The 21,535-nt window shown below is 49.6% G+C and overlaps 1 protein-coding gene across 1 annotated transcript in view; it reads left to right on the top strand.

The window, feature by feature from the left end:
* Positions 1-7,494: 7,494 nt before the first annotated feature.
* Positions 7,495-21,535, top strand: part of PRICKLE4 (prickle planar cell polarity protein 4) — a 180,256-nt gene continuing 166,215 nt past the window's right edge. The window contains exon 1 of the mRNA XM_086923529.1: positions 7,495-7,606. The gene's annotated coding sequence lies outside the window, so the exon portion shown is untranslated. The remainder of the gene's footprint in view (positions 7,607-21,535) is intronic.

Here is a 21,535-nt window from a genome sequence, read left to right as displayed (position 1 = left end):
AAGAAAAGTAAACATCAACCTCCACCTTCAAAGAATAAGCAGCAATTTGTCCAATTTGTCAGACAATATCGTCTGACATTTGACCTCTGTGACAAGATAAAAAACAACATTTAGACACATCTGTAGTGCTCTAGCACCTTCTGAACTCCAGCCTGGTTATTTTGGAGGTGCTGCAGAACCCCTGCACCTCTACTTTCAGCGCCTATGTGTCCAGGTTCAAGAAAACCCATACCTCGGAGCCATGAATGGACGAGATGGACTGGGGTCCCATTGACAGCCTTGGAAACGGGGGTAGCTAGACCCTGCTGACCGCACCATCCTGCCTTGGTGAAGCAAAGCTCCCTTGGTATTTGCCGCAATGCAACGAGAATGTGTCCCCAAACCAGGGAGTGAGCGGTGCTGACAAAAGTTCTGGGGACGACAAAGTCCCCGCAATGGGAGATACAACTTGAGGCCAAATACAGCACCCATTCAGCTCCCCAGGGTCCATCTATGTGTGGGCCAAGACGACTCCAGATCAAGCATGTTTGTCATCCAAAGTGGGAAGCAATGTAGTGGGCCACCTGGCTACTACTGCCATGTTCTCTACATTCCATGAAGGCCTGGACCAGTTGCCCCTGCCACAATAAAGAGGTGGTGGGTCGGGTGGAGGGGATGTGGGGGAATGCAAGAAGGGGAGCGCACTGGGTCATAATAATAAACACAAAAAAAACTTACCTGGGGCTGCCTGCCGCCTCCCACTCGGCACAGTCCTTCCTGGTCCGCACAAACACTGGGACCATGTCACGGACTCCCTGCAATCCCCGCGCTGCTCTCACGTGAGAGCAGCCTGGGATTATTCGAAGCAGGCAGACCGATTGCAGCGACCCGGAGTGGCATTACGCCGTAATGTAGAGAATCCTATGAAATCTAATGAACAAGACATGCCGAACTAGAATACTTACATTCCCAACCACCCTGAGGAAGCCCCATGCCGGATGGCCATGTAAAGGGGTGAAATACGTGTTGACTGTTCTCTCACTCACTATCACGGATGTAGTGACTACACCATTATAACAAGCATTGAAAATGCAATAGGTCTCGCAGCATTAGAGTTAGTGCTTTTAGAATTGTTTATGGTTTTTTTGTAAATCTTTAGCATTTTTGTTTCCTGTAGCCAATGCTAAAGAATTACAAATAAAAAAAGCCATAAACAATTCTAAAAGCTCTAACTCAAATGCTCCGAGACCTATTGCACTGTGTGAGGGTGAGGGGTTGAGGGTGAGTGAGGGTGAGGGTGGGTGAGGGTGAGTGAGGGTGAGTGAGGGTGAGTGAGGGGTTGAGGGTGAGTGAGGGGTTGAGGGTGAGTGAGAGTGAGGGTGAGTGAGGGTGAGGGTGAGTGTGAGTTAGGGTGAGGGGTTGAGGGTGGGTGAGGGTGAGGGTGAGGGGTTGAGGGTGAGTGAGGATGAGTGAGGGTGAGTGAGGGGTTGAGGGTGAGTGAGGGTGAGTGAGGGTGAGTGAGGGAGGGTGAGTGAGGGAGGGTGAGTGAGGGTGAGTGAGGGTGAGTGAGGGTGAGTGAGGGTGAGTGAGAGTGAGTGAGAGTGAGTGAGAGTGAGGGTGAGTGAGGGTGAGTGAGGGGTTGAGGGTGAGTGAGTGAGGGTGAGGGGTTGAGGGTGAGGGGTTGAGGGTGAGGGGTTGAGGGTGAGGGGTTGAGGGTGAGGGGTTGAGGGTGAGTGAGTGAGGGTGAGGGGTTGAGGGTGAGTGAGGGTGAGGGGTTGAGGGTGAGTGAGGGTGAGGGGTTGAGGGGGAGGGGTTGAGGGTGGGTGAGGGGTTGAGGGTGAGGGGTTGAGGGGTTGAGGGTGAGTGAGGGGTTGAGGGTGAGTGAGGGGTTGAGGGGGAGGGGTCGAGGGGGAGGGGTTGAGGGTGAGTGAGGGTGAGTGAGTGAGAGTGAGGGGTTGAGGGTGAGTGAGTGAGGGTGAGGGGTTGAGGGTGGGTGAGTGAGGGTGAGGGTTTGAGGGTGAGGGGTTGAGGGTGAGTGAGTGAGGGTGAGGGGTTGAGGGTGAGGGGTTGAGGGTGAGTGAGGTTGAGGGTGGTTGAGTGAGGATGAGTGAGAGTGAGGGTTAGTGAGGGGTTGAGGGTGAGGGGTTGAGGGTGAGTGAGTGAGGGTGAGGGGTTGAGGGTGAGTGAGGGTGAGTGAGGGTGAGGGGTTGAGGGTGAGTGAGGATGAGTGAGAGTGAGGGTGAGTGAGGGGTTGAGGGTGAGGGTGAGTGAGGGGTTGAGGGTGAGTGAGGGTGAGTGAGGGTGAGGGTGAGGGGTTGAGGGGGAGGGGTCGAGGGGGAGGGGTTGAGGGTGAGTGAGGGTGAGTGAGTGAGGGTGAGGGGTTGAGGGTGAGTGAGTGAGGGTGAGGGGTTGAGGGTGGGTGAGTGAGGGTGAGGGTTTGAGGGTGAGGGGTGTCCCCAAACAGAAAGTTCCAAACTTTGCCATTGGCATATTCTAAACCTCACTCTTAAACATTACATACCAACAGTCACTATGCAATGCTGAACAAACCCGGCAATTGGTGAAAACGGCCAACTTTCAAAATCTAGAAAAGTTAATGCCCTGTAACAATTTTGTAAAACCCCGGTCAAAATCGCCCAGAAAACAACCCTGAATAAAAAATAAAACTGACAACTAAATAGATTCCTACTTGCCTCCCTACTGGGTCCATAGACTGACACCAAAGGACATCATCAGAAATAATAGTGACAGTACATCAACGAGTCACACTTAACCAGCTGCCGAGGGTACTGGCATCTTGGTCCTAAGAATCCTTTCATTTACCAATCTTAAAACGGAGGGAACAGTCCAGTTATCCACTAACAAGCATTTGTCACAAACCTGATCAAACGACCGATCTCCGGCAAATCAGCGCCAACAACTAACACGCCTATATTGAAGTCAAATAAAATCCCATTCTGCTCAAATTCTCAGTAAGTTTGCTGCTAGCAGCCAGTAGCACATTAAGGCCTTTTTAGTTTGATGAGTTGTACACAATGTTGTTCATTTTTTGGTTCTTAGCTCCATGTTTGCCTTTAAGTAAGTCTGGTCCCTTGACAACCGCACATAATTTAGAATGGACCCTTGAAGATAAAGGGACTTTGCCCCGCACAAATGGTTTCATAGGCAGGCCTTGCGTGTATTATTAAAACACTTTATACTAATAGAGGAACCGTGATTTTAAGCAATTTACCACGGTTGGGTTCAGCACAGTACACTTAATTAAAAAGTGTATCCACTATTAAAACACTACAGTAGTTTTGGGCGCCTAGATGCTACATCTGTGTCCACTGAGCATTTACAGTTCCCATCCCAGCGGGATTGACTCAGCCTTCCAGGCTTCAGAGGTCGATATAATGGGTACAATTGATTTGGGCAGTAATAACACCTATTATTTAAGAGCTGGACACAATTTAGTCTGCTGTGTTCTGTATGATAAATCGATATTACATTTACTCACGTGCCCGGTGAGCCTGAAGGACTGGCCGGCAGCTCTGCTGTGCCATCTCTCTGTGCCGTGGGCTTCCAGGCGCCTTCTTAGCCCGAAAGAGTCTCTGTAGCTCCAACCATTGGCTCTGTCATTTCAGGGGAGTATCTTAATAACTATACCTTTTACTTAACTTTCGAAGTCGAGAGGGAAATCCTGTGGGATCTCGCCAAATGTCACAGCACCCTCGAAGGGAACACGAGAGCAAATAAATCCGGATTATACAGAGACAATGGTAAATCATTTCCACCGCACAGGAGCAGAGCACTGCACTGCAGGCAACTCAACCCGAGCATGTCGGGATTTGGGACCCGCTGAGAGGATTCGGGAAGCCAGCACCGGAGCGGAGCACGAGGGCCTGCGTCTGTCAGCAGTGATGGCGGATTAGACACTGATTGCTGCAGGGGGGGGCACTCGCGGGAGGCACGCTATTGAACTGAGTCTTAGACCATATAATTGTTTCTGTGCTGAGCACAGGCGCCGGCATCATCTATGGAGTGAGCGAGGAGAGGGAGAAAGGCGGGAAAAAAGAAGGAAAACCTGTGACGCGAGGCACGGGGTAAGCAAGAAGAGGGAGGAAGTACAGGAGAGATATGGTGGAAGCAAAAGGATAATAGGGAAAAGGAGAAGCCAAGGAGACATGAAGCAGAGGCGAGAGGGGAAGCGCAGGGCAGAGGGGAGGGGGAGGTAAAACAAGGTGAGCTGAAATGAAGCAAAAGAAAGAGGAATTAAATGAGGAGAAGAAGGAACTGAGTAGAGAGAAAGAAAAAGCATTGTCGAGGCTTTCCAGGCCAGATAAGAAGTAGAATAAACGTGAATGGGGGGAGGAGGGAGGAGAAATTCGTCTCGGCCGGAGCAGGGGGCGGAGCAGGGAGAGCGGGCTTTGGAATGTAATTGACACGGCCGGCCGGTCGTGAAACTGAAAGCATGGCCGGCCGGCCGTGAAAGCCTTTGATGCGGCAGGGGAAATGCGAGACGGCGGGAAGGGGAGGGGGCGGAGCGGGTAAACAAAGACGGACGTGCACGCGCTTTTAAGCTCAATGCACATACGCATTGAGCTTAAAAGTCACGGGCACTGCAAGGAATCGCCACGATTCCTTGCAGTGTGGATAAAGAGTGGATAAGCCCCCATAGTCTCGCTTGCTCGATGCGCATGCGCATCGACAGGCGAGACCTAAAAAAGCAACAAAAATGAACCAATGTGTGATTGGAATTTTTCCATAAAAAATATAGGATACAAATCTTGCCCAGACAATCCTGTTCTGAACCTTACTCACATTAGGGGTTTAGGGGTTTTTCCCTGTCAGGGGCCAGCAACCAAGAAGGCTTTAGCTCAATATACGGCCAGTAAAGGATCGGGACCTTTTTTACCCCTATTCTCAATAACTAGGAAAGACGCCCTGCTCAGAACAGGGAGTCTGGTTTTTCTGCTCAATGCAGCTGGGCTGGAGAAAACCTAAGTGCGCATGTGTGTTTTGATCAGCCTGAGAAGGCCGGCCAAAACACATATGCGCACTTAGGGAGTGGAGTGACCCGCCTCTCCCTTCGCAAACTGGCTCAGAGTCGGAAAATGAAAAATAAAATTATGACATTGTTTTACTTTTTCATTTACTTGCTCTGAGTCAGGCAGTGAGGCGACGCTCAACCGCCATTGTGGAGGAGCCACCACTGCCCTGGGCCAGGCGTGGCCGAGGGAATACATGAAGGAGATGTGGACCCCTCGGGTGACTCCTGTAGTGATACTATAGTGTGTGGGTGTGAGTTGTTCAGAGCAGCACCCAAGATTACATCTGCACTGCACAGGAGCATTCCTCAAACCTGGTATCTGGAAGATGATTGGCTTTCCGTGGCCTCCGAAAAGCTAGAGTCAGGTGTATGCGTGGTTAAGGCATATGCGTGATCTAGTTGCTGCTGGGCAGAAAAGCAGGAAGAGGGAGAGGAAGGATCGGGACGAGGTAAGTCGGGTTTTGAAGGGGTGGGGGTAGTTTGTTTGGATTGTGGGGTAGCTTTCAGGACTGGGGGGGTCAGGGTAGTTTTCAGGGATGATGGGGGCTCAGGAGTTTTAGGGCGCAGGGGACGGGGGTGGGGTTAGATAATTTGGGTTGGGGTCGTTTTGCGGGTGGGGGGTTGGATAGTTTTCAGGGCTGTTGGGGTCAGGAGTTTTAGGGCTCAGGGGACAGGAAAGGGGCAGTTTTATGGCTGATCGGGCAGTTGGACTGGGGTGGAGTCTTGTTTTATGGCTCAGGGTGTGGGCTGGAGTCGGAGTACGTTTTAGGGGGCTGAGTTGTAGGGTTCAAGGCAGGGGACAGGGTGGGGCAGTTTTCAGGTGTAGGGGGCAGTTAGGAATTTTAGGAGTCAGGGCAGAGGACAGAGATGTGGGTAGATTATTTGGAATGGAGTAGTTTTGGGGGTACGGGATCGGGTTAGTTTTCAGGGTTGGGGGACAGTAGTTTTAGGATTTAGGGCAGGGGACAGGAAAGGGGCAGTTTTAAGGCTATGGGGCAGTTGGCCTGGGGTTGGTGGGGGTAGGTTTTAGGGGTTGGGGCTTGTTTTAGGGATCAGAGAGGGGGCTGGGGTTGGAGTAGTTTTAAGTGGGCTGAGTTGTAGGGCTCAGGGTAGGGGACAGGATAGGGCAGTTTTCAGGTCAAGAGGGCAGTTGGGCTGGGGTAGGGGGAGGTAGGGATTTTAGGTTTAGGGTGCTTTTAGGGTTTAAGGCAGAGGAGCAGGAGTGTGATCTTTACCACACATCCCCATTCACCAAACATATCTTTACCACAAAATTGCGTGGTAAATAAAGGCATGCCTGGTAAAGGCGAGGCTGGGGTTTAGACCGCGCTGTTGAGGCATTTGTTTTTCCATCACACAACTGGTGAAAACCTCTGCCAGTGATTCATAACCTCTGCTCCAGGGTCTCCTGGGGTCCACAAAGCTTGCTCAGGCGGTCTGTGACAGATTAGATAATTACATAATATTAACATATTAATAAATGTATATAAATAAAGAAGTAACATATAAAACTGGGAATTGTAAAAACGTGATGTAAATGTGAGGGAATTTGAAACAGGATTAAAAATGAAGTTTATATCCTGAGATTGATTTGTGGGAGTAGAACAAGTGCATCAAACAGAATATAGTAAGGATGATTGAATTTAGAAAAGCTTTAACCGTCCCATTAACATTTTTTCTAAATTTACTTGTGTGAATTAAACAAAATATGTAATCAACTATGCATTTGGTTGAGGAATGTTTGTTTCTGTAATTTCTTTTGTATTTTACTCCTGTTTCAACCTAACGCTGTCAACTTTTATATTTTTACAATATGAATATGGAACTTGTTAGCGTTGTAACTACATATTTGTAACATCTTAGCGTGATCAGCCTATTTTATGTTTTATCTTGTGTACCTGTAACAGTATATATGTAATGTTTTCACGTGTTTAGTCTATCTTGTGTACCTTTTGTAATTTACCTGGCACTCATTTGAGGTCAACTTGTAAATATGTATTTTACTCCTGTTCTAACCTAACGCTGCCACCTTTAATAATTTTTACAATATAAATATGCAACTTTTTAGCGTTGTAAGTGCCTATTTGTAACTTTTTTGCGCGTTCGGCCTATTTTATGTACCTGTAACTGTTTGTATGTAACGTGTTGGCATGTTTAGTCTCTCTTGTGGACCTTTTGTAACTTACCTGGTTTGTAAAGCGCTCCGACACCTTTGGGTAAAGCCACTTTGCCATCATTACACGTGCCACCTGCCTCAAAATGGAATGCATGAAGCGGTATTTTGTTTTTGGAAGATAGATTATATTTTGTTTTAACTTCTGGCAATGTCCGGTTCCTCCGTAGGGGGTCCCTTGATGGATGGAGGGAGGGGAGAAGTACCCTGCGTGATAAAGTGCCCTGCACAAGGTGGCAGTCCAGCCCCCAGTCACAGCTCCCAGCCCGCCCCGCGCGGCTCCCATTGGCTGGGGCTGTTGGGTTAGGCTAAATAACCTGATAACACAGGAATCGGAGTTTGCTTCCTGGTGCAGAGAGAAAGGAGGAGGGACCGGCTGCCCCTGGAGAGGAGGGAGACCCCTTCCGTGGGGGCGAATGACTGTAAGTGAGGGTTGGGGGACCGAAGGAATCTTGAGAGGGACGAGGGTTGGACCCCAGGGGGGAGTGAGAGACTGTCCTGAACTATGGAACAGAGAGGACGAGGGAGAACAGAGAGGGTCGAGGGAGGTCACGGAGGGGAGAGTGAGTGAACTCGGCGAGAGGTGTGTGAGTGAGGGTACATAGAAATGCGTCCGCGAGGGACAGTTGCATCTGATACAGCGAGGGGGCACCGGGGTATGTGTGTGGGGGGCTCATGGTCTGGAGCGGAGTGTGTTGAGTGAGATAGCACAGTGAGGTGAGTGAGTGAGTGAACACAGAGAGGCGAGTGAGCGAGCCCATGGAGGGTGAGGGAACTCAGATGAGAGTGAGCCCGCGGAGAGTTGAGGGATAATGATTATCTTTTTACTACAACAGATCACATGGGATTTTTCAAGTTAAAAAAGCTTTTAAAAAGTCTAACTATTTGTTTACATACATTTTAGGCGCTTTTTATACTACGACGGTGTAATATGAAACAATATAGGCGCTTGGAAGAGCTGAGTGAGGGTTAGTGCATCGGAGGAAACTCTGAAAGATATGAGTGAGGGTGAGTGCATCGGAGGGACCCATGGAAGAGATGAGTGAGGGGTGTTCATCGGAGGGACCCCTGGGAGAGCTGAGTGAGTGTGAGTGCATCGGAGGGGCGCCTGGAAGAGATAAGGAGTGTGGGTGCATCGGAGGGGCGCCTGGAAGAACGGAGTGAGGGTGACTGCATCGGAGGAAACTCTGAAAGATATGAGTGAGTGTGACTGCATCAGAGGGACCCCCGGTAGAGATATGAGTGAGGGGTGTTCATCGAAGGGACCCCTGGGAGAGCTGAGTGTGTGTGAGTGCATCGGAGGGGCCCCTGGAAGAACGGAGTGAGGGTGAGTGCATCGGAGGAACCTCTGAAAGAGATGAGTGAGGGTGAGTGCATCGGAGGGGCCCCTGGGCGAGCTGAGGGAGTTTGAGTGCATCGGAGGGACCCATGGAAGAGATGAGTGAGGGTGAGTGCATGGGAGGGGCCCATGGAAGAGATGAGTGAGGGTGAGTGCATGAGAGGAGCCCATGGAAGAGCTGAGTGAGGGTGAGCGCATCGGAGGGACCCATGGAAGAGCTGAGTGAGGGTGAGTGCTTCAGAGGGACCCCTGGAAGAGCTGAGTGAGGGTGAGTGCTTCAGAGGGACCCATGGAAGAGCTGAGTGAGGGTGAGTGCATGGGAGGGGCCCATGGAAGAGCTGAGTGAGGGTGAGTGCATGGGAGGGGCCCATGGAAGAGCTGAGTGAGGGTGAGTGCATGGGAGGGGCCCATGGAAGAGCTAAGTGAGTGTGAGTGCTTCAGAGGGACCCCTGGAAGAGCTGAATGAGGGTGAGGGCATCGGAAGGACCACTGGAAGAGCTGAGTGAGGGTGAGTGCATGGGAGGGGCCCATGGAAGAGCTGAGTGAGAGTGAGTGCATCTGAGGGGCCCATGGAAGAGCTGAGTGAGGGTGAGTGCACCGGCAAGACCACTGGAAAGAGTGACTTAGTGACTGACTGTGGGTGCGTGAATAAGGGAGAGCCGGGGAAGGCACTGGCGGTTTATTATGGATAATGAAAGAAAAAGGGAGGGCACAGTGGAGTCCTGGCATGGGTGGGGGGGTAAGTGGCGAAGAGAGTAGTCAGCCGAAATGTGTGAGTGAGTTGATGGAACCTTCATGAGAAGATGCTTTAAAGAGTGGCGAGTTAATATGCATGAGGTATAGGGGAGTGATGGGTGAAGGAGGGTGCTTGTCAAGGGGAAGAATGCGTGAGGGTATGGAGAAGAGGATCCCTCCCAGACCCCATGGCCTGAGTCACTTGTGTCCCACCCCTCCCAAGATACCTGCTCTCCTAAACTTAATATCACCGCTCAGGCGCTGCGGGTCAGGTGTGTCTTTTACAAGGTTGGAGCGGGGCATATTAGAAGAGGACGTTGTGTATTGGAATAAAAATGTGTTGCATATTGAAAGAGGAGGTCGTGTTTTAGAAGGATGCGATGCTGTTTATCAGGGGAGGAGGCTGTGTTTTGGAATAATAATGTGGACTAGAAGGGGAGGCTGTGTTTTAGAAGGATGAGGTGCTGTTGTATCTTAGAAAAGGAGGTTGTGTTTTGGAATAAAGATGTGTATTAGAAGAGGAGGCTGTATTTTAGTAGGATGGGCCGGCAGCTGTATATCAGAAAAAGAGGTGTGTTTTGGAATAAAGATGTGTATTAAAAGAGGAGGTTCTGTTTTAGAAGTTAGCTGTGCTGTCTATTAGAAGAGGCTGTATTTTGGAATAATCATGAGTACTAGAAGGGGAGGTTGTTATTTATAAGGATGGGTTGCTGTATCTTAGAAAAGGAGGTTGTGTTTTAGAATAAAGATGTGTATTAAAAGAGGAGGCTGTATTTTAGAAGGATGCTATATTTTAGGAGGGGATGTTGTGTTGAGGAATAATGATGTATATTAGAAGAGGAGGTTGTGTTTTCCAAGGACGGGGTGCTGTATATTAGAAGAGGAGGTTGTGTTTTCCAAGGGCGGGGTGCTGTATATTAGAAGAGGAGGTTGTGTGTATTTTAGAAGGATGCTATATTTTAGGAGGGGAGGTTGTGTTGAGGAATAATGATGTATATTAGAAGAGGAGGTTGTGTTTTCCAAGGACGGGGTGCTGTATATTAGAAGAGGAGGTTGTGTTTTCCAAGGACGGGGCGCTGTATATTAGAAGAGGAGGTTGTGTTTTAGAAGGATGCTGTATGTTAGGATAGGAGGTTGTGTTGAGGATTAATGTTGTGTTTTATAAGAGGGGGTTTGTTATCGAGGGACTAGGTGTTGTATGTTAGGAAAGGTTGTGTTTTTTAGATGGACGGGCGGCTTTATATCAGAAAAGGAGGTTGTGTTTTGGAATAACGACGTGCATTAGAAGAGGAGGTTCTGTTTTAGAAGTTAGCTGTGCTGTCTATTAGAAGAAGCTGTATTTTGGAATAATCATGAGTACTAGAAGGGGAGGTTGTTATTTATAAGGATGGGTTGCTGTATTTTTTGCAAGGGTGGGGTGCTGTATATTTAAACGTAAAGCTCTGTTTAGAAACATGATTTTGTATTTCTGAAGATGGGGTATCTTTTAGCAGGATTGATGTTGTATAGTGGGAAGTTCGGCTGTGTTTTTGAATAAAGGGGTGCTGGGAACTAGCGAGGATAGCCTGACCTCGAAATCGCAAACAATAGAGATGCACATAACACTTTTTGACCGACTTAAGTCATATTTCTGTAAACCTGTTAACAAGAGGAAAGATAGGTACAAGAAACCACAAGGCTGGTATAATGAGAAATGTCAGCACGCAAGGGCAGAGCTGGCGGTAGCCCTAGGAGACGGGGACTCAGGTAAAGTAAGACAGGCATGGGACCTTTATAGGAAAGCCGTAAAGGAAGCTAAAAGGCTATGGGACCAGGCCAGATGACAGGAGTTAAAGGAAGCATGCGAGATTAGAAACTCAAAATTATTCTGGGATAAGTACAAAAGGGATGGGGGTGGACGCCCAGATCAACCGTAGAATAATGTCGCCCATCACCTTTGGGTAGAGTATTTTAAACCCCAGTATGCTTCCCATGCAGATGAGCGGAACATTGACTCGTTTCCATATACATTTTTTTCCAGTGGGGTATTCACACTAGATGAGGTGGACAGGGCAATAGACACAGTCACACCTGGAAGAGCTCCTGGCATAGTTTGTATCCCCACGGATGTTTTTTTAAATAATAAACCATCCTGGTGCTTATATATCAGACACGTTGCAAATGCAATCGCATGCGGTGCACCCATTCTGCCTTCCTGGAAGGGGGCAGAGATAATCCCAGTTTTCAAGAAGGGGGACAAAACTGTGGCCGGTAACTATAGGCCAATAAGCCTTATAGACTCTAGTCAAAAGATTATGGGGAGGCTGATATTATCTAAAAATCAGTCTTGGATAGAAGAAAAACAAATTTTAACCCCATTGCAGGCTGGTTTTCGACCCCTTACAAGTACCATAGATCAGGTCTTCCGTTTTATTAACATTTATTGGAAGGTAGTTCTGGGGAAAGGGGCGTTATATGCCATATTTGTCGATCTGAAGGCAGCCTTCGACCTGGTACCACGTAGCAGGCTGTGGTCTGTCTTGAGGGAGATGGGGATGGCCCCGGAATTGTTGTCTTTGATTGTCCGCTTACATGAGGACAACCATGCACGGGTTCGGTGGGGGAACAGGGGAGAGGTTACTGAGTTATTTGCTGTTGACAGGGGAGTGCGTCAGGGGTGTGTTTTAGCTCCTACCCTGTTCTCACTCTTCGTCAACGGGGTGGCTGACTTCTTCTCCTTGGTCCCCACTGACGCACCTGTGTTAGCAGGTGATCACATTCCCATTCTCATGTTCGCGGATGACACCCTAATTATTTCCAAGACACCAAGTGGCCTCCAAAGGGCCTTGCACCGGTTTGAAGATTTCTGCCATATTAGAGGCCTAGAAATGAACACGGCAAAGACAAAGTTCTTGTCCTTTAATGAGCATAGATCATTCCGGGGTAAAGTCTATATGAATAATGCACCCCTGGAAAAAGTTAACGCTTTAACTTATTTGGGTGTAACCCTGCAGATGGATATGAGATGGTCCAAACAACTTGATGTGGCTGTTTTAAAACATAAACAACAGTCTGGGATTCTCAGCGCCAAACTTAAATCCTCCTTCACCAAGCCAATTAGCCCGGTGCTGGAGATTTATGGCATGAAGGTGCCAAGCTCAGCCCTATATGGCGCTGAGCTTTGGGGGTTCGCAAATCTAAACCATTTAACCATAGCCGAGAATTCCTTTCTTCGTAAGGTCACCGGAGTCCCACAGAGTACACCCATGCGACCGCTACTGCTAGACTTGGGCAGGAAAGCAGTAGAAGACAAGGCAAAACTTCACCCTCTACTATACTGGCGAAGATTGTGGTGTACTGATGAATTATCGCACTATGCCAAAGGTCTTAAAGACATAATGGACGTAGACCGTTTTCATAAGATACTCTGGCTGAAGAAGATTAGATCGCTCCTGATGAGCCTGGGCATGAGTGAATTGTGGAATGACCCGTCCAATGCTGACTTCCCCTAAAAAAAAATACTGAAGGAGAGGTATTGGGAAATGGTCATGGTTTCTGTATGTTCCAATGGATCCTCTAAGCACAGGCCGTTTTCTGGAAATTAAGCCAAGGTCTGTTTTAGAAAAATATTGGGATGCTGTTGAGAAACCCCATGATCGAAAATTGTACTTTCAGTTAAGGGTGGGAACCTTACCCGTTAGGTTTTTTACTAGCAAGTGGGCGGGAGCCACTAATAATGAATGCCCATGGTGTCCCGGCAGACAGGAAACGATAAGCCATCTGTTGTTTTTTTGCCCATCATATGTCAAACCTCGCAATGCGTGGGTTAAACCCATCTGTAAACTATTAGGATTTGGAAGGCATGATGAAGCATTAAGAGTCCTTACCACGGATACAGCCTTACCCATAGCCATTGCAATGGCCAAGTTTCTGGGATGGGCTTGGTCCATTCGAACAAAGGTGTCACACTAGGTATATTAAAAACCGATAATTTACCATTGAATAATCGATCTAGAAAGGCTGCTGAGAAATGGAGTTATGAAATGCTGCAGGGAGATCACGGATGAATTTAAAGGGGTTCCCCAACTTTTTTTAACATGATTTATTCGTCAGTTAGTAATGTAATTTAACACCTTTTTATTCTATTTATATACGTTCACATACTGTAGTTTTTTTAACTAATAATGTTGATGTGGTATTGATGAATTGTTATTGTCGTGCTTTTATGACATCACTGTCGAATAAAGCTTATTTGAAATGAAATGAAATGAAAAATAAACGGGTGTTGTGTATTAGAAGAGGAGTTTGTCTTTTAGATGGATCTGGTGTTGCATATTGGAAGAGAAGGTCGTTTAGTAGATTTTGCTGAGAAGCAGACAGCGCCTTCTAAGTTATCTATATAGAGCTGGATTCACGATGTCAAAATGTGATCTGTTGCCTAGCGCCACCTCCTGCATTCATGAACATGAAAAGACAATTATTTTGATTCTGAATGATTGTTTTCAGCTCTATGATTGAGGCCTTCTATTGTTTTAGATATTTGTGCCAGTGTGCATGCATACTTCTGCTACAGTTGCCTGTTAGACCTGGCACCTTGGCGTGAGTCTCCCTTCCACTTTTTGCTGATGTGCCTCAGATGTTTTTGCTGGTGTTCGCTGCTCAGGGCACTGCGCCACGGCCAATCCATGCCGCAGTGCAAGTGCTCCCAATGTAAAATGTATATGTGATTGATTTCCATGTTTGGCTTATTGGATTTACTGTCGGTCCCCAGTAAAGTGCACAAGGAATGCCAGGGCTTGTAAATGCCAATACTGCAAGTGGGCCTGCAGCGCTGGTTGCGCCACCCACAGAAGCAGCCCTTTAAAATGTGTCTAGGGTCTGCCATTGCAGAACCTGTGTGCAGTCTGGTACTGTCATGGATGTGCATCTGCTGTCTGGGTTTTGTGAGTGACAGGGCTGGGGGATGACAGGTGGTGAATGCAAGGATTACACCTTAGTGGGAGGTGGGAGTGCCCCTGGACTCTGAATAGGTCTGTACTCTGCCACCTCAATATTGGCTCCACCTCCTGGGGAGCGACTGATGACCCAGCCCGACACCTGGCCCAGGAAGAGGGAGGACTGTCAACAGAGTACTCCTGGCTGCCCCTGTCCTCACAATGCTGGCTCCACCTCCTGCGGAGCGTCTGATGTGCCTGCCCCTCACACTGAAAGGAAAAGCCAGGAACAGCACCACAGAGTGCTTACAAACTGAACTATGATTCAGAAAAGGGGGGTGGTGATGAACAGAGTGTCTGAATTAAGCAGACCACTCTTACCCAGTCCAAAGATCAGGGCTTGATCCATCACCGTTTTTTAGCTCACTGCACCATCCCAGCTCAGAACTTGGCTATATGCAAATTAGTCTGACCCTGGCCCAGTGCATCATGGGAACAGGGCAGACCAAACTACCAAGCCAATTCTTATACTGGGAAGGAAACAAGCTTCCGGGTACTGCACCATCAGGATTCAAGCAAGCCGGGCCGACGATGGCTGAAATGCCAGAAACCGGTCCCCGGTAGCTTGTCTCCTTTCTGGTGAAGAATTGGCTTGGTAGTTTAGTCTGCCCTGTTCCCATGATGCACTGGGCCAGGGACAGACTGATTTGCATATAGCCAGGTTCTGAGCTGGGATGGTGCAGTGAGATAAATAACGGTGATGGATCAAGCCCTGATCTTTGGACTGGGTAAGAGTGGTCTGCTTAATTCAGACACTCTGTTCATCACCACCCCCTTTTCTGAATCGTTTTTGGCCACTATAGGTGTGGCAGGGTATACTCAGACATGAGTCCCTTTCTCACTGCACCATCAGGATTCAAGCAAGCCGGGCCGACGACGGCTCAAATGCCAGAAACCGGTCCCCGGTAGCTTGTCTCCTTTCTGGTGAAGAATTGGCTTGGTAGTTTAGTCTGCCCTGTTCCCATGATGCACTGGGCCAGGGACAGACTGATTTGCATATAGCCAGGTTCTGAGCTGGGATGGTGCAGTGAGATAAATAACGGTGATGGATCAAGCCCTGATCTTTGGACTGGGTAAGAGTGGTCTGCTTAATTCAGACACTCTGTTCATCACCACCCCCTTTTCTGAATCGTTTTTGGCCACTATAGGTGTGGCAGGGTATACTCAGACATGAGTCCCTTTCTCACTGCACCATCAGGATTCAAGCAAGCCGGGCCGACGACGGCTCAAATGCCAGAAACCGGTCCCCGGTAGCTTGTCTCCTTTCTGGTGAAGAATTGGCTTGGTAGTTTAGTCTGCCCTGTTCCCATGATGCACTGGGCCAGGGACAGACTGATTTGCATATAGCCAGGTTCTGAGCTGGGATGGTGCAGTGAGATAAATAACGGTGATGGATCAAGCCCTGATCTTTGGACTGGGTAAGAGTGGTCTGCTTAATTCAGACACTCTGTTCATCACCACCCCCTTTTCTGAATCGTTTTTGGCCACTATAGGTGTGGCAGGGTATACTCAGACATGAGTCCCTTTCTCACTGCACCATCAGGATTCAAGCAAGCTGGGCCGACGACGGCTGAAATGCCAAAAACCAGTCCCCGGTAGCTTGTCTCCTTTCTGGTGAAGAATTGGCTTGGTAGTTTAGTCTGACCTGTTCCCATGATGCACTGGGCCAGGGACAGACTGATTTGCATATAGCCAGGTTCTGAGCTGGGATGGTGCAGTGAGATAAATAACGGCGATGGTCAAGCCCTGATCTTTGGACTGGGTAAGAGTGGTCTGCTTAATTCAGACACTCTGTTCATCACCACCCCCTTTTCTGAATCGTACAAACTGAATTAGGCTATGCAAAGGCCCCCCTGGCCTGGAAGAACAAAATAAACTGAGTATAAGTATAGGAGCCCTGCTCCCAAGAAACTAGATCCTGTTTCCCACAATGAACTTCTGCCCAACTAGAAGGAAGAAGAAGAAGCTGGAAGGACTGGCCTGCTTTCTGCCTTGCTGAGGAAGGAGAGGAGAATACTTACTAAAAAGACGTTGCTGACTTGTGCTTAAAACTTTCTCCAATGGCTTGATTGAGCTTGCCCCCTGATCTGAACCCCAGGACTAGTGGGTTCTCTGTGCCTTGGCTCATCTGCGATTGAGCCGTGTGTTTCCTCCCGCCGGAGGCAAGACTGCGCCCCCCTCACCCCCTCCTAGAATTGTGTCACTCGGGAGCGTGCCTGCCCTTTCACCCGTTGAGAGCCTCGCTCTTCAAAGAGCCGCTCTCTGCCCCTCGGGTCAGGCCGCCTGCTCCTCTGCCACTGTTCGCTACTGGAGGACTTGGAGTGTTCATCTGCCCCCCTCCCGCCGGAATCCTGGTCCCCCCGAGCGCACATCTATAGCCTGGACGGCCGCCCGTGCGTTGTGATCGCACCCGGCCGCCCCGGTGTGCCCTCTGACCTCAGGAAGAGGCCACACCGCATAACCAAAGGACTCGCCACCTCTACAGCCTGTACTGGAGGTCTCGTGCCGCGCTCCGCCTTCAGAAGCATCCTGCCACTCCTCAGATCCCAAGGTACGTCTGCGCTTCAAAGCACACCAAGAGCCTGACACGTCCCCCTGCATCGAGGGACAACTGCCGACTCGAGGTGTCAGTGCGCCTAAAGCAAGAAATCGACAACGGGCTCGAGGCCCGCACCGTTCTTATTTCCCCGTCAGCCTGTAACCCTGTACTAAGACTGTACGCTGCGCTTCCTAAAAAGACCTTCAAGTTTGTCCTCCAAGCGCCCGGTACGTCGTGTACCAACCTGCAGCGCCTTTGAGAACTGAAGCGCATTCCCTTGCTTGTACGCTTGTCCTGACCCCTGAGACCCATACGCTGGATTGAGGCCGTAGTGGCGAACCGCCTGATCCGTACACCTCGTACCACTCCCTGCCAGCCCTGTACGCCCGTACCGAGAGATGTGTGAGCATCGGTAGGGCCCCGGAGCGTCGCAAGCAGCACACAGGAGCCTTAAGAAGCGTACAGTTAGCTCCTACCCTTCCTAAAGGAGCTAAGACCCGAGATAAAGTGTTTGGAGAAGGGAGGGAAGCTTGAGTGAACATTCTTGAAGAAACCTTGACAATTTAAAGTACAACAGAAAACAAATTACCTACTTTTTAAGATCCTGTGGCCTGAAACTGTGTTATATTGGTCTTGTGATAAATCACTACCTGCATAGATATATTTTTACATAAAGAAGAAGTATTTTTACATAACCACAGCCTGGTGTCCATTTGTAGGGGGATTGATATATTTACTGTGTGTGTGATTACAAATGCTTAACACAATAACGCCTGAAGATTAGACTTGGCTGCTCACGCCACGCACCTAGAGGGTGAGCAAGGGTAATTCTAAAGGGGTCATCCTTTGCCCTGACTAAGAGGAGAGGGTCCCTGCTTGTCACAAGTGAATACTTGCGCCAACCAGAGACACCCCAAATCTAACATTGGTGGCAGCGGTGGGTTTGTGAATTTGCATTTGTAGTTAACATACAGTGAATTATTGATCACCACATAGTGAGAGCAGACCTATAACGCAGCCACAGATTTCCATTTTTTAATTTTGTTGAGAGATCTCCCATTTTTTTTGAAGCCATGCCTGGCGCACTCCCTGCTGGAAGAGCACCCTCTGAGATCTCTGGAATTGAAGATGTAGATTGGGAACACGGAGGACTGGAGGGCTACAGAGTAGAGCAATTGAGAAGCTACTGCCAAAAGTTCAGAGTTTCACACACAGGGTGCAAAAAGAAAGCCCAATACATCAAGGCGCTGAGAGCCTGGAAGGAGTCAAGAGAGCCACAGAATGCGTTGGAAGTCATACCACCAGATGGCATTGTGGATCCCAGCAGAGGCTTGTCACCAGAGGAGCTGGCAGACAGGGCAGCAGACAGGGCACATGCAATGGAGATGGCAAAGTTAGCTGGACAAATGGAAACGGAGAAGCAAAAATTGGCAATGGAAGCGCAACAACGCCAAATGGATCATGACATGAGATTGAAGGAGTTGGAGCTGAAAGCGAAAAGTTTGGAAACAACTCCTCCTGGTGGCAGCACAATGCTGGTGCAGGTAGAGTCCAAGGTGTACATACCCAAAGATGTGGTTAAGGAATACTTTAAGGGGGATGACATAGGACAGTGGTTTAGGGCCTATGAAGTAGCCATGTCCTCCCACCGGGCCCCTGACAAGGATTGGGGAGCGGGGTTGTGGGGGAGGTTCCTTAGTGAAGGGCGGGACACCCTCCTAGATTTGCCCCCTGAAGAACACAATTCCTATTCCCGCATGAAAGATGCCTTAATGACCAGGTTAGGGTTAACTCCTGAAATGTATAGACAGAGGTTCAGGGATTGTACTAAACTTCCTGGGAGGACGTATGTGGAGTATGTAACCTTTTTCTGCAGAGCACTAGATGGATGGGTAAAGGGTAGTAAGGTGAATGATTTTCAAGGGCTTCTTGATTTAATGGCCTGGGAGCACTTGTCGCTTAATTGTTTTCCTGAGCTATGCCAGCACCTGATTGACAGGAGGCTGACCAACCTGAGGAAGCTTGCTGAGGAAGCGGTCCACTGGCTCAGCACCAGGGACCACAAGGGTCCAGTGGGAGACTCAGCCAGAGGTGGTCAGGGTCCCCAGCAGAAGAGTGGGGGGGGACAGGGGTAAACAGAAAGGGTTCCATAAAGGCCCCCAAAGTAATCCCCAAGGGAACCAGGGGAAAGGTTCTCAGCCTCCCCCACCCCTGAAGCAGACCGGGGCCCCGACAGGTAGACCTGTTCCAAGAGGGCCCTTAAATTGTTACAGATGTGGTGACCCGGGTCACATTGCCACTGACTCTAAGTGTCACCTGTTTGGCAAACCAACACCCACTGGTGCTCCACCCCGGCAAATGGCTAGTGTTAATTTTGGGGAGGAAATAGCAGTCCCAGGGGGTGGAGATCCTGTCCAGATGACCCTAGTCTCTTTAGGAGACAGTGAAATGGTCCCTGAGAACTACCTGCCCACTAACACTAAGAAATATGGGCAGGTGGTGACCATCAATAGTAAGAAAGTAGAGGCTCTTAGAGATACAGGAGCCAGCGTGACTACAGTGAGGCAGCACCTGGTGTCTCAAGAGCAGGTTGTACCCCATGCCTACTGTAGGGTTGTCAATGCTGACAACTCAGAGAGTCAATGTCCAATGGCTCAAGTTCCCTTTGAGCGGGGGGGGGGGTCTCTGGTACTCTGCAGGTTGTTGTGAGAACGTCCATACCTGTAGACTGTTTGCTAGGGAATGATCTGGAGGACTCCCCTTGGGAAAAGGTGGAGAAAACAGCTCACCTGAGGATAGTGGGCCTGCTTGACTTGGGGGGGGGGGGGGTGGCAACCGGGAAATGGCAACCAGTAGGGGTGCTCAAGAGATCCTGGGGCCTGAAGGAGGGGCCCAGGAACCGGCCTTAGAGCGAAGGCGCAAGGGGTGCGGGAAACCGGCCCCTGGAGTTCCCACGGTCCAGGAGGAAGCAGACCTTGAGGGGGATGCCCTGGAGCCTACAGGGGAACAGATTGCTGAATTGGGGGACCTGCCTGAGCTGACCCATTGGCAGCAAGAAGGAGGCCCCTCCAGGGAGGAATTCTGCAGGGAGCAGAAAGAATGCCCTTCTCTCGTGGGTATGCGGCAACAGGCTGCAGACCAGGCCAAAGGTGTTCAGTCTGGGACACATTATGTGTACTGGGAGAATGACCTCCTATATTCTGAGCCTAAGGTTGCTGAACCTGGGTCAGCCCGTGTGCTGGTGGTACCCCCGAAGTTCAGAGCCTTCCTACTGGGGCTGGCTCATGATGTGCCTTTTAGCAGGACATTTTGGGATGGACAAGACCTATGACAGGCTTGTCACCCACTTTTATTGGCCCCAAATGTACAGGAGCTCAGATGCTTACTGTAGGACCTGTCAGACTTGCCAGGCAAGTGGTAAGAGCGGAGGGAAGAACAAGGCTACTCTGCAACCCTTCCCAGTGGTCAGTACTCCATTCCAGCGAGTGGGTATTGACATTATTGGGCCTCTGGACCCCAAGACAGCCATGGGCAACAGGTTCATCCTGGTCTTGGTGGACTCAAGGAACTGGATTCAAGAAAGCCGGGCTGAAGACGGCTGGAATGCCAGAAACCGGTCCTCGGAAGCTTGTTTCCGGTCCAGGGAAGGCATGGCTTGGCAGTTCGGGCTGGACTGTTCCCATGAGGCACAGGGTCAGACTGATTTGCAAATAGCCATGTCTGAACTGGGGTGGCAGAGTGGGCTAAAGAATGGTGATGGATTAAACCCAGATCTTTTGACTGGGTGTGAGTGTTTGATTGGATCAGATGCTCCGTCCATTACCACCCCCTTTTGTACCGCTTTTGGCCACCATAAGTGTGGCAGGGTATGCTCAGACGTGAGTCCCTTGCTCACTTTGCCACTGGATTCAAGCAAGCCAGGCTGAAGACGACTGGAATGCCAGAAACCGGTCCTCTGAAGCTTGTTTCCGGTCCAGGGAAGGCATGGCTTGGCAGTTCGGGCTGGACTGTTCCCATGATGCACAGGGTCAGACTGATTTGCATATAGCCATTTCTGAACTGGGGTGGCAGAGTGGGCTAAAGAATGGTGATGGATTAAACCCAGATCTTTTGACTGGGTGTGAGTGTTTGATTGGTTCAGATGCTCCGTCCATTACCACCCCCTTTTGTACTGCTTTTGGCCACCATAAGTGTGGCAGGGTATGCTCAGACGTGAGTCCCTTGCTCACTTTGCCACTGGATTCAAGCAAGCCGGGCTGAAGACGGCTGGAATGCCAGAAACCGGTCCTCGGAAGCTTGTTTCCGGTCCAGGGAAGGCATGGCTTGGCAGTTCGGGCTGGACTGTTCCCATGAGGCACAGGGTCAGACTGATTTGCATAAAGCCATCTCTGAACTGGGGTGACAGAGTGGGCTAAAGAATGGTGATGGATTAAATCCAGATCTTTTGACTAGGTGTGAGTGTTTGATTAGTTCAGATGCTCCGTCCATTACCACCCCCCTTTTGTACCACCCGGTACCCTGAAGCCATCCCTCTGAGGACAGTGACGGCCTCGTCGTGGGACAGGCACTAATGGGAATTATCTCACGAGTGGGATTCCCTCTAGAGGTGGTGAGTGACAGGGGCACCAATTTCATATCCAAGTATATGAAATCCCTTTGGCAAGAGGGTGGTGTAACATACAAGTTCACCACCCCTTCCCACCCCCAAGGAAATCCTTTGGTTGAGAGATTCAACCGAACCCTAAAAGGCATGATCATGGGCCTG

The sequence above is a fragment of the Lissotriton vulgaris genome, chromosome 5 (genome assembly GCF_964263255.1).
Source record: "Lissotriton vulgaris chromosome 5, aLisVul1.2, whole genome shotgun sequence".
In the NCBI taxonomy this organism is placed as follows: domain Eukaryota; kingdom Metazoa; phylum Chordata; class Amphibia; order Caudata; family Salamandridae; genus Lissotriton; species Lissotriton vulgaris.
This window is presented reverse-complemented; position numbering and strand designations above follow the sequence as displayed.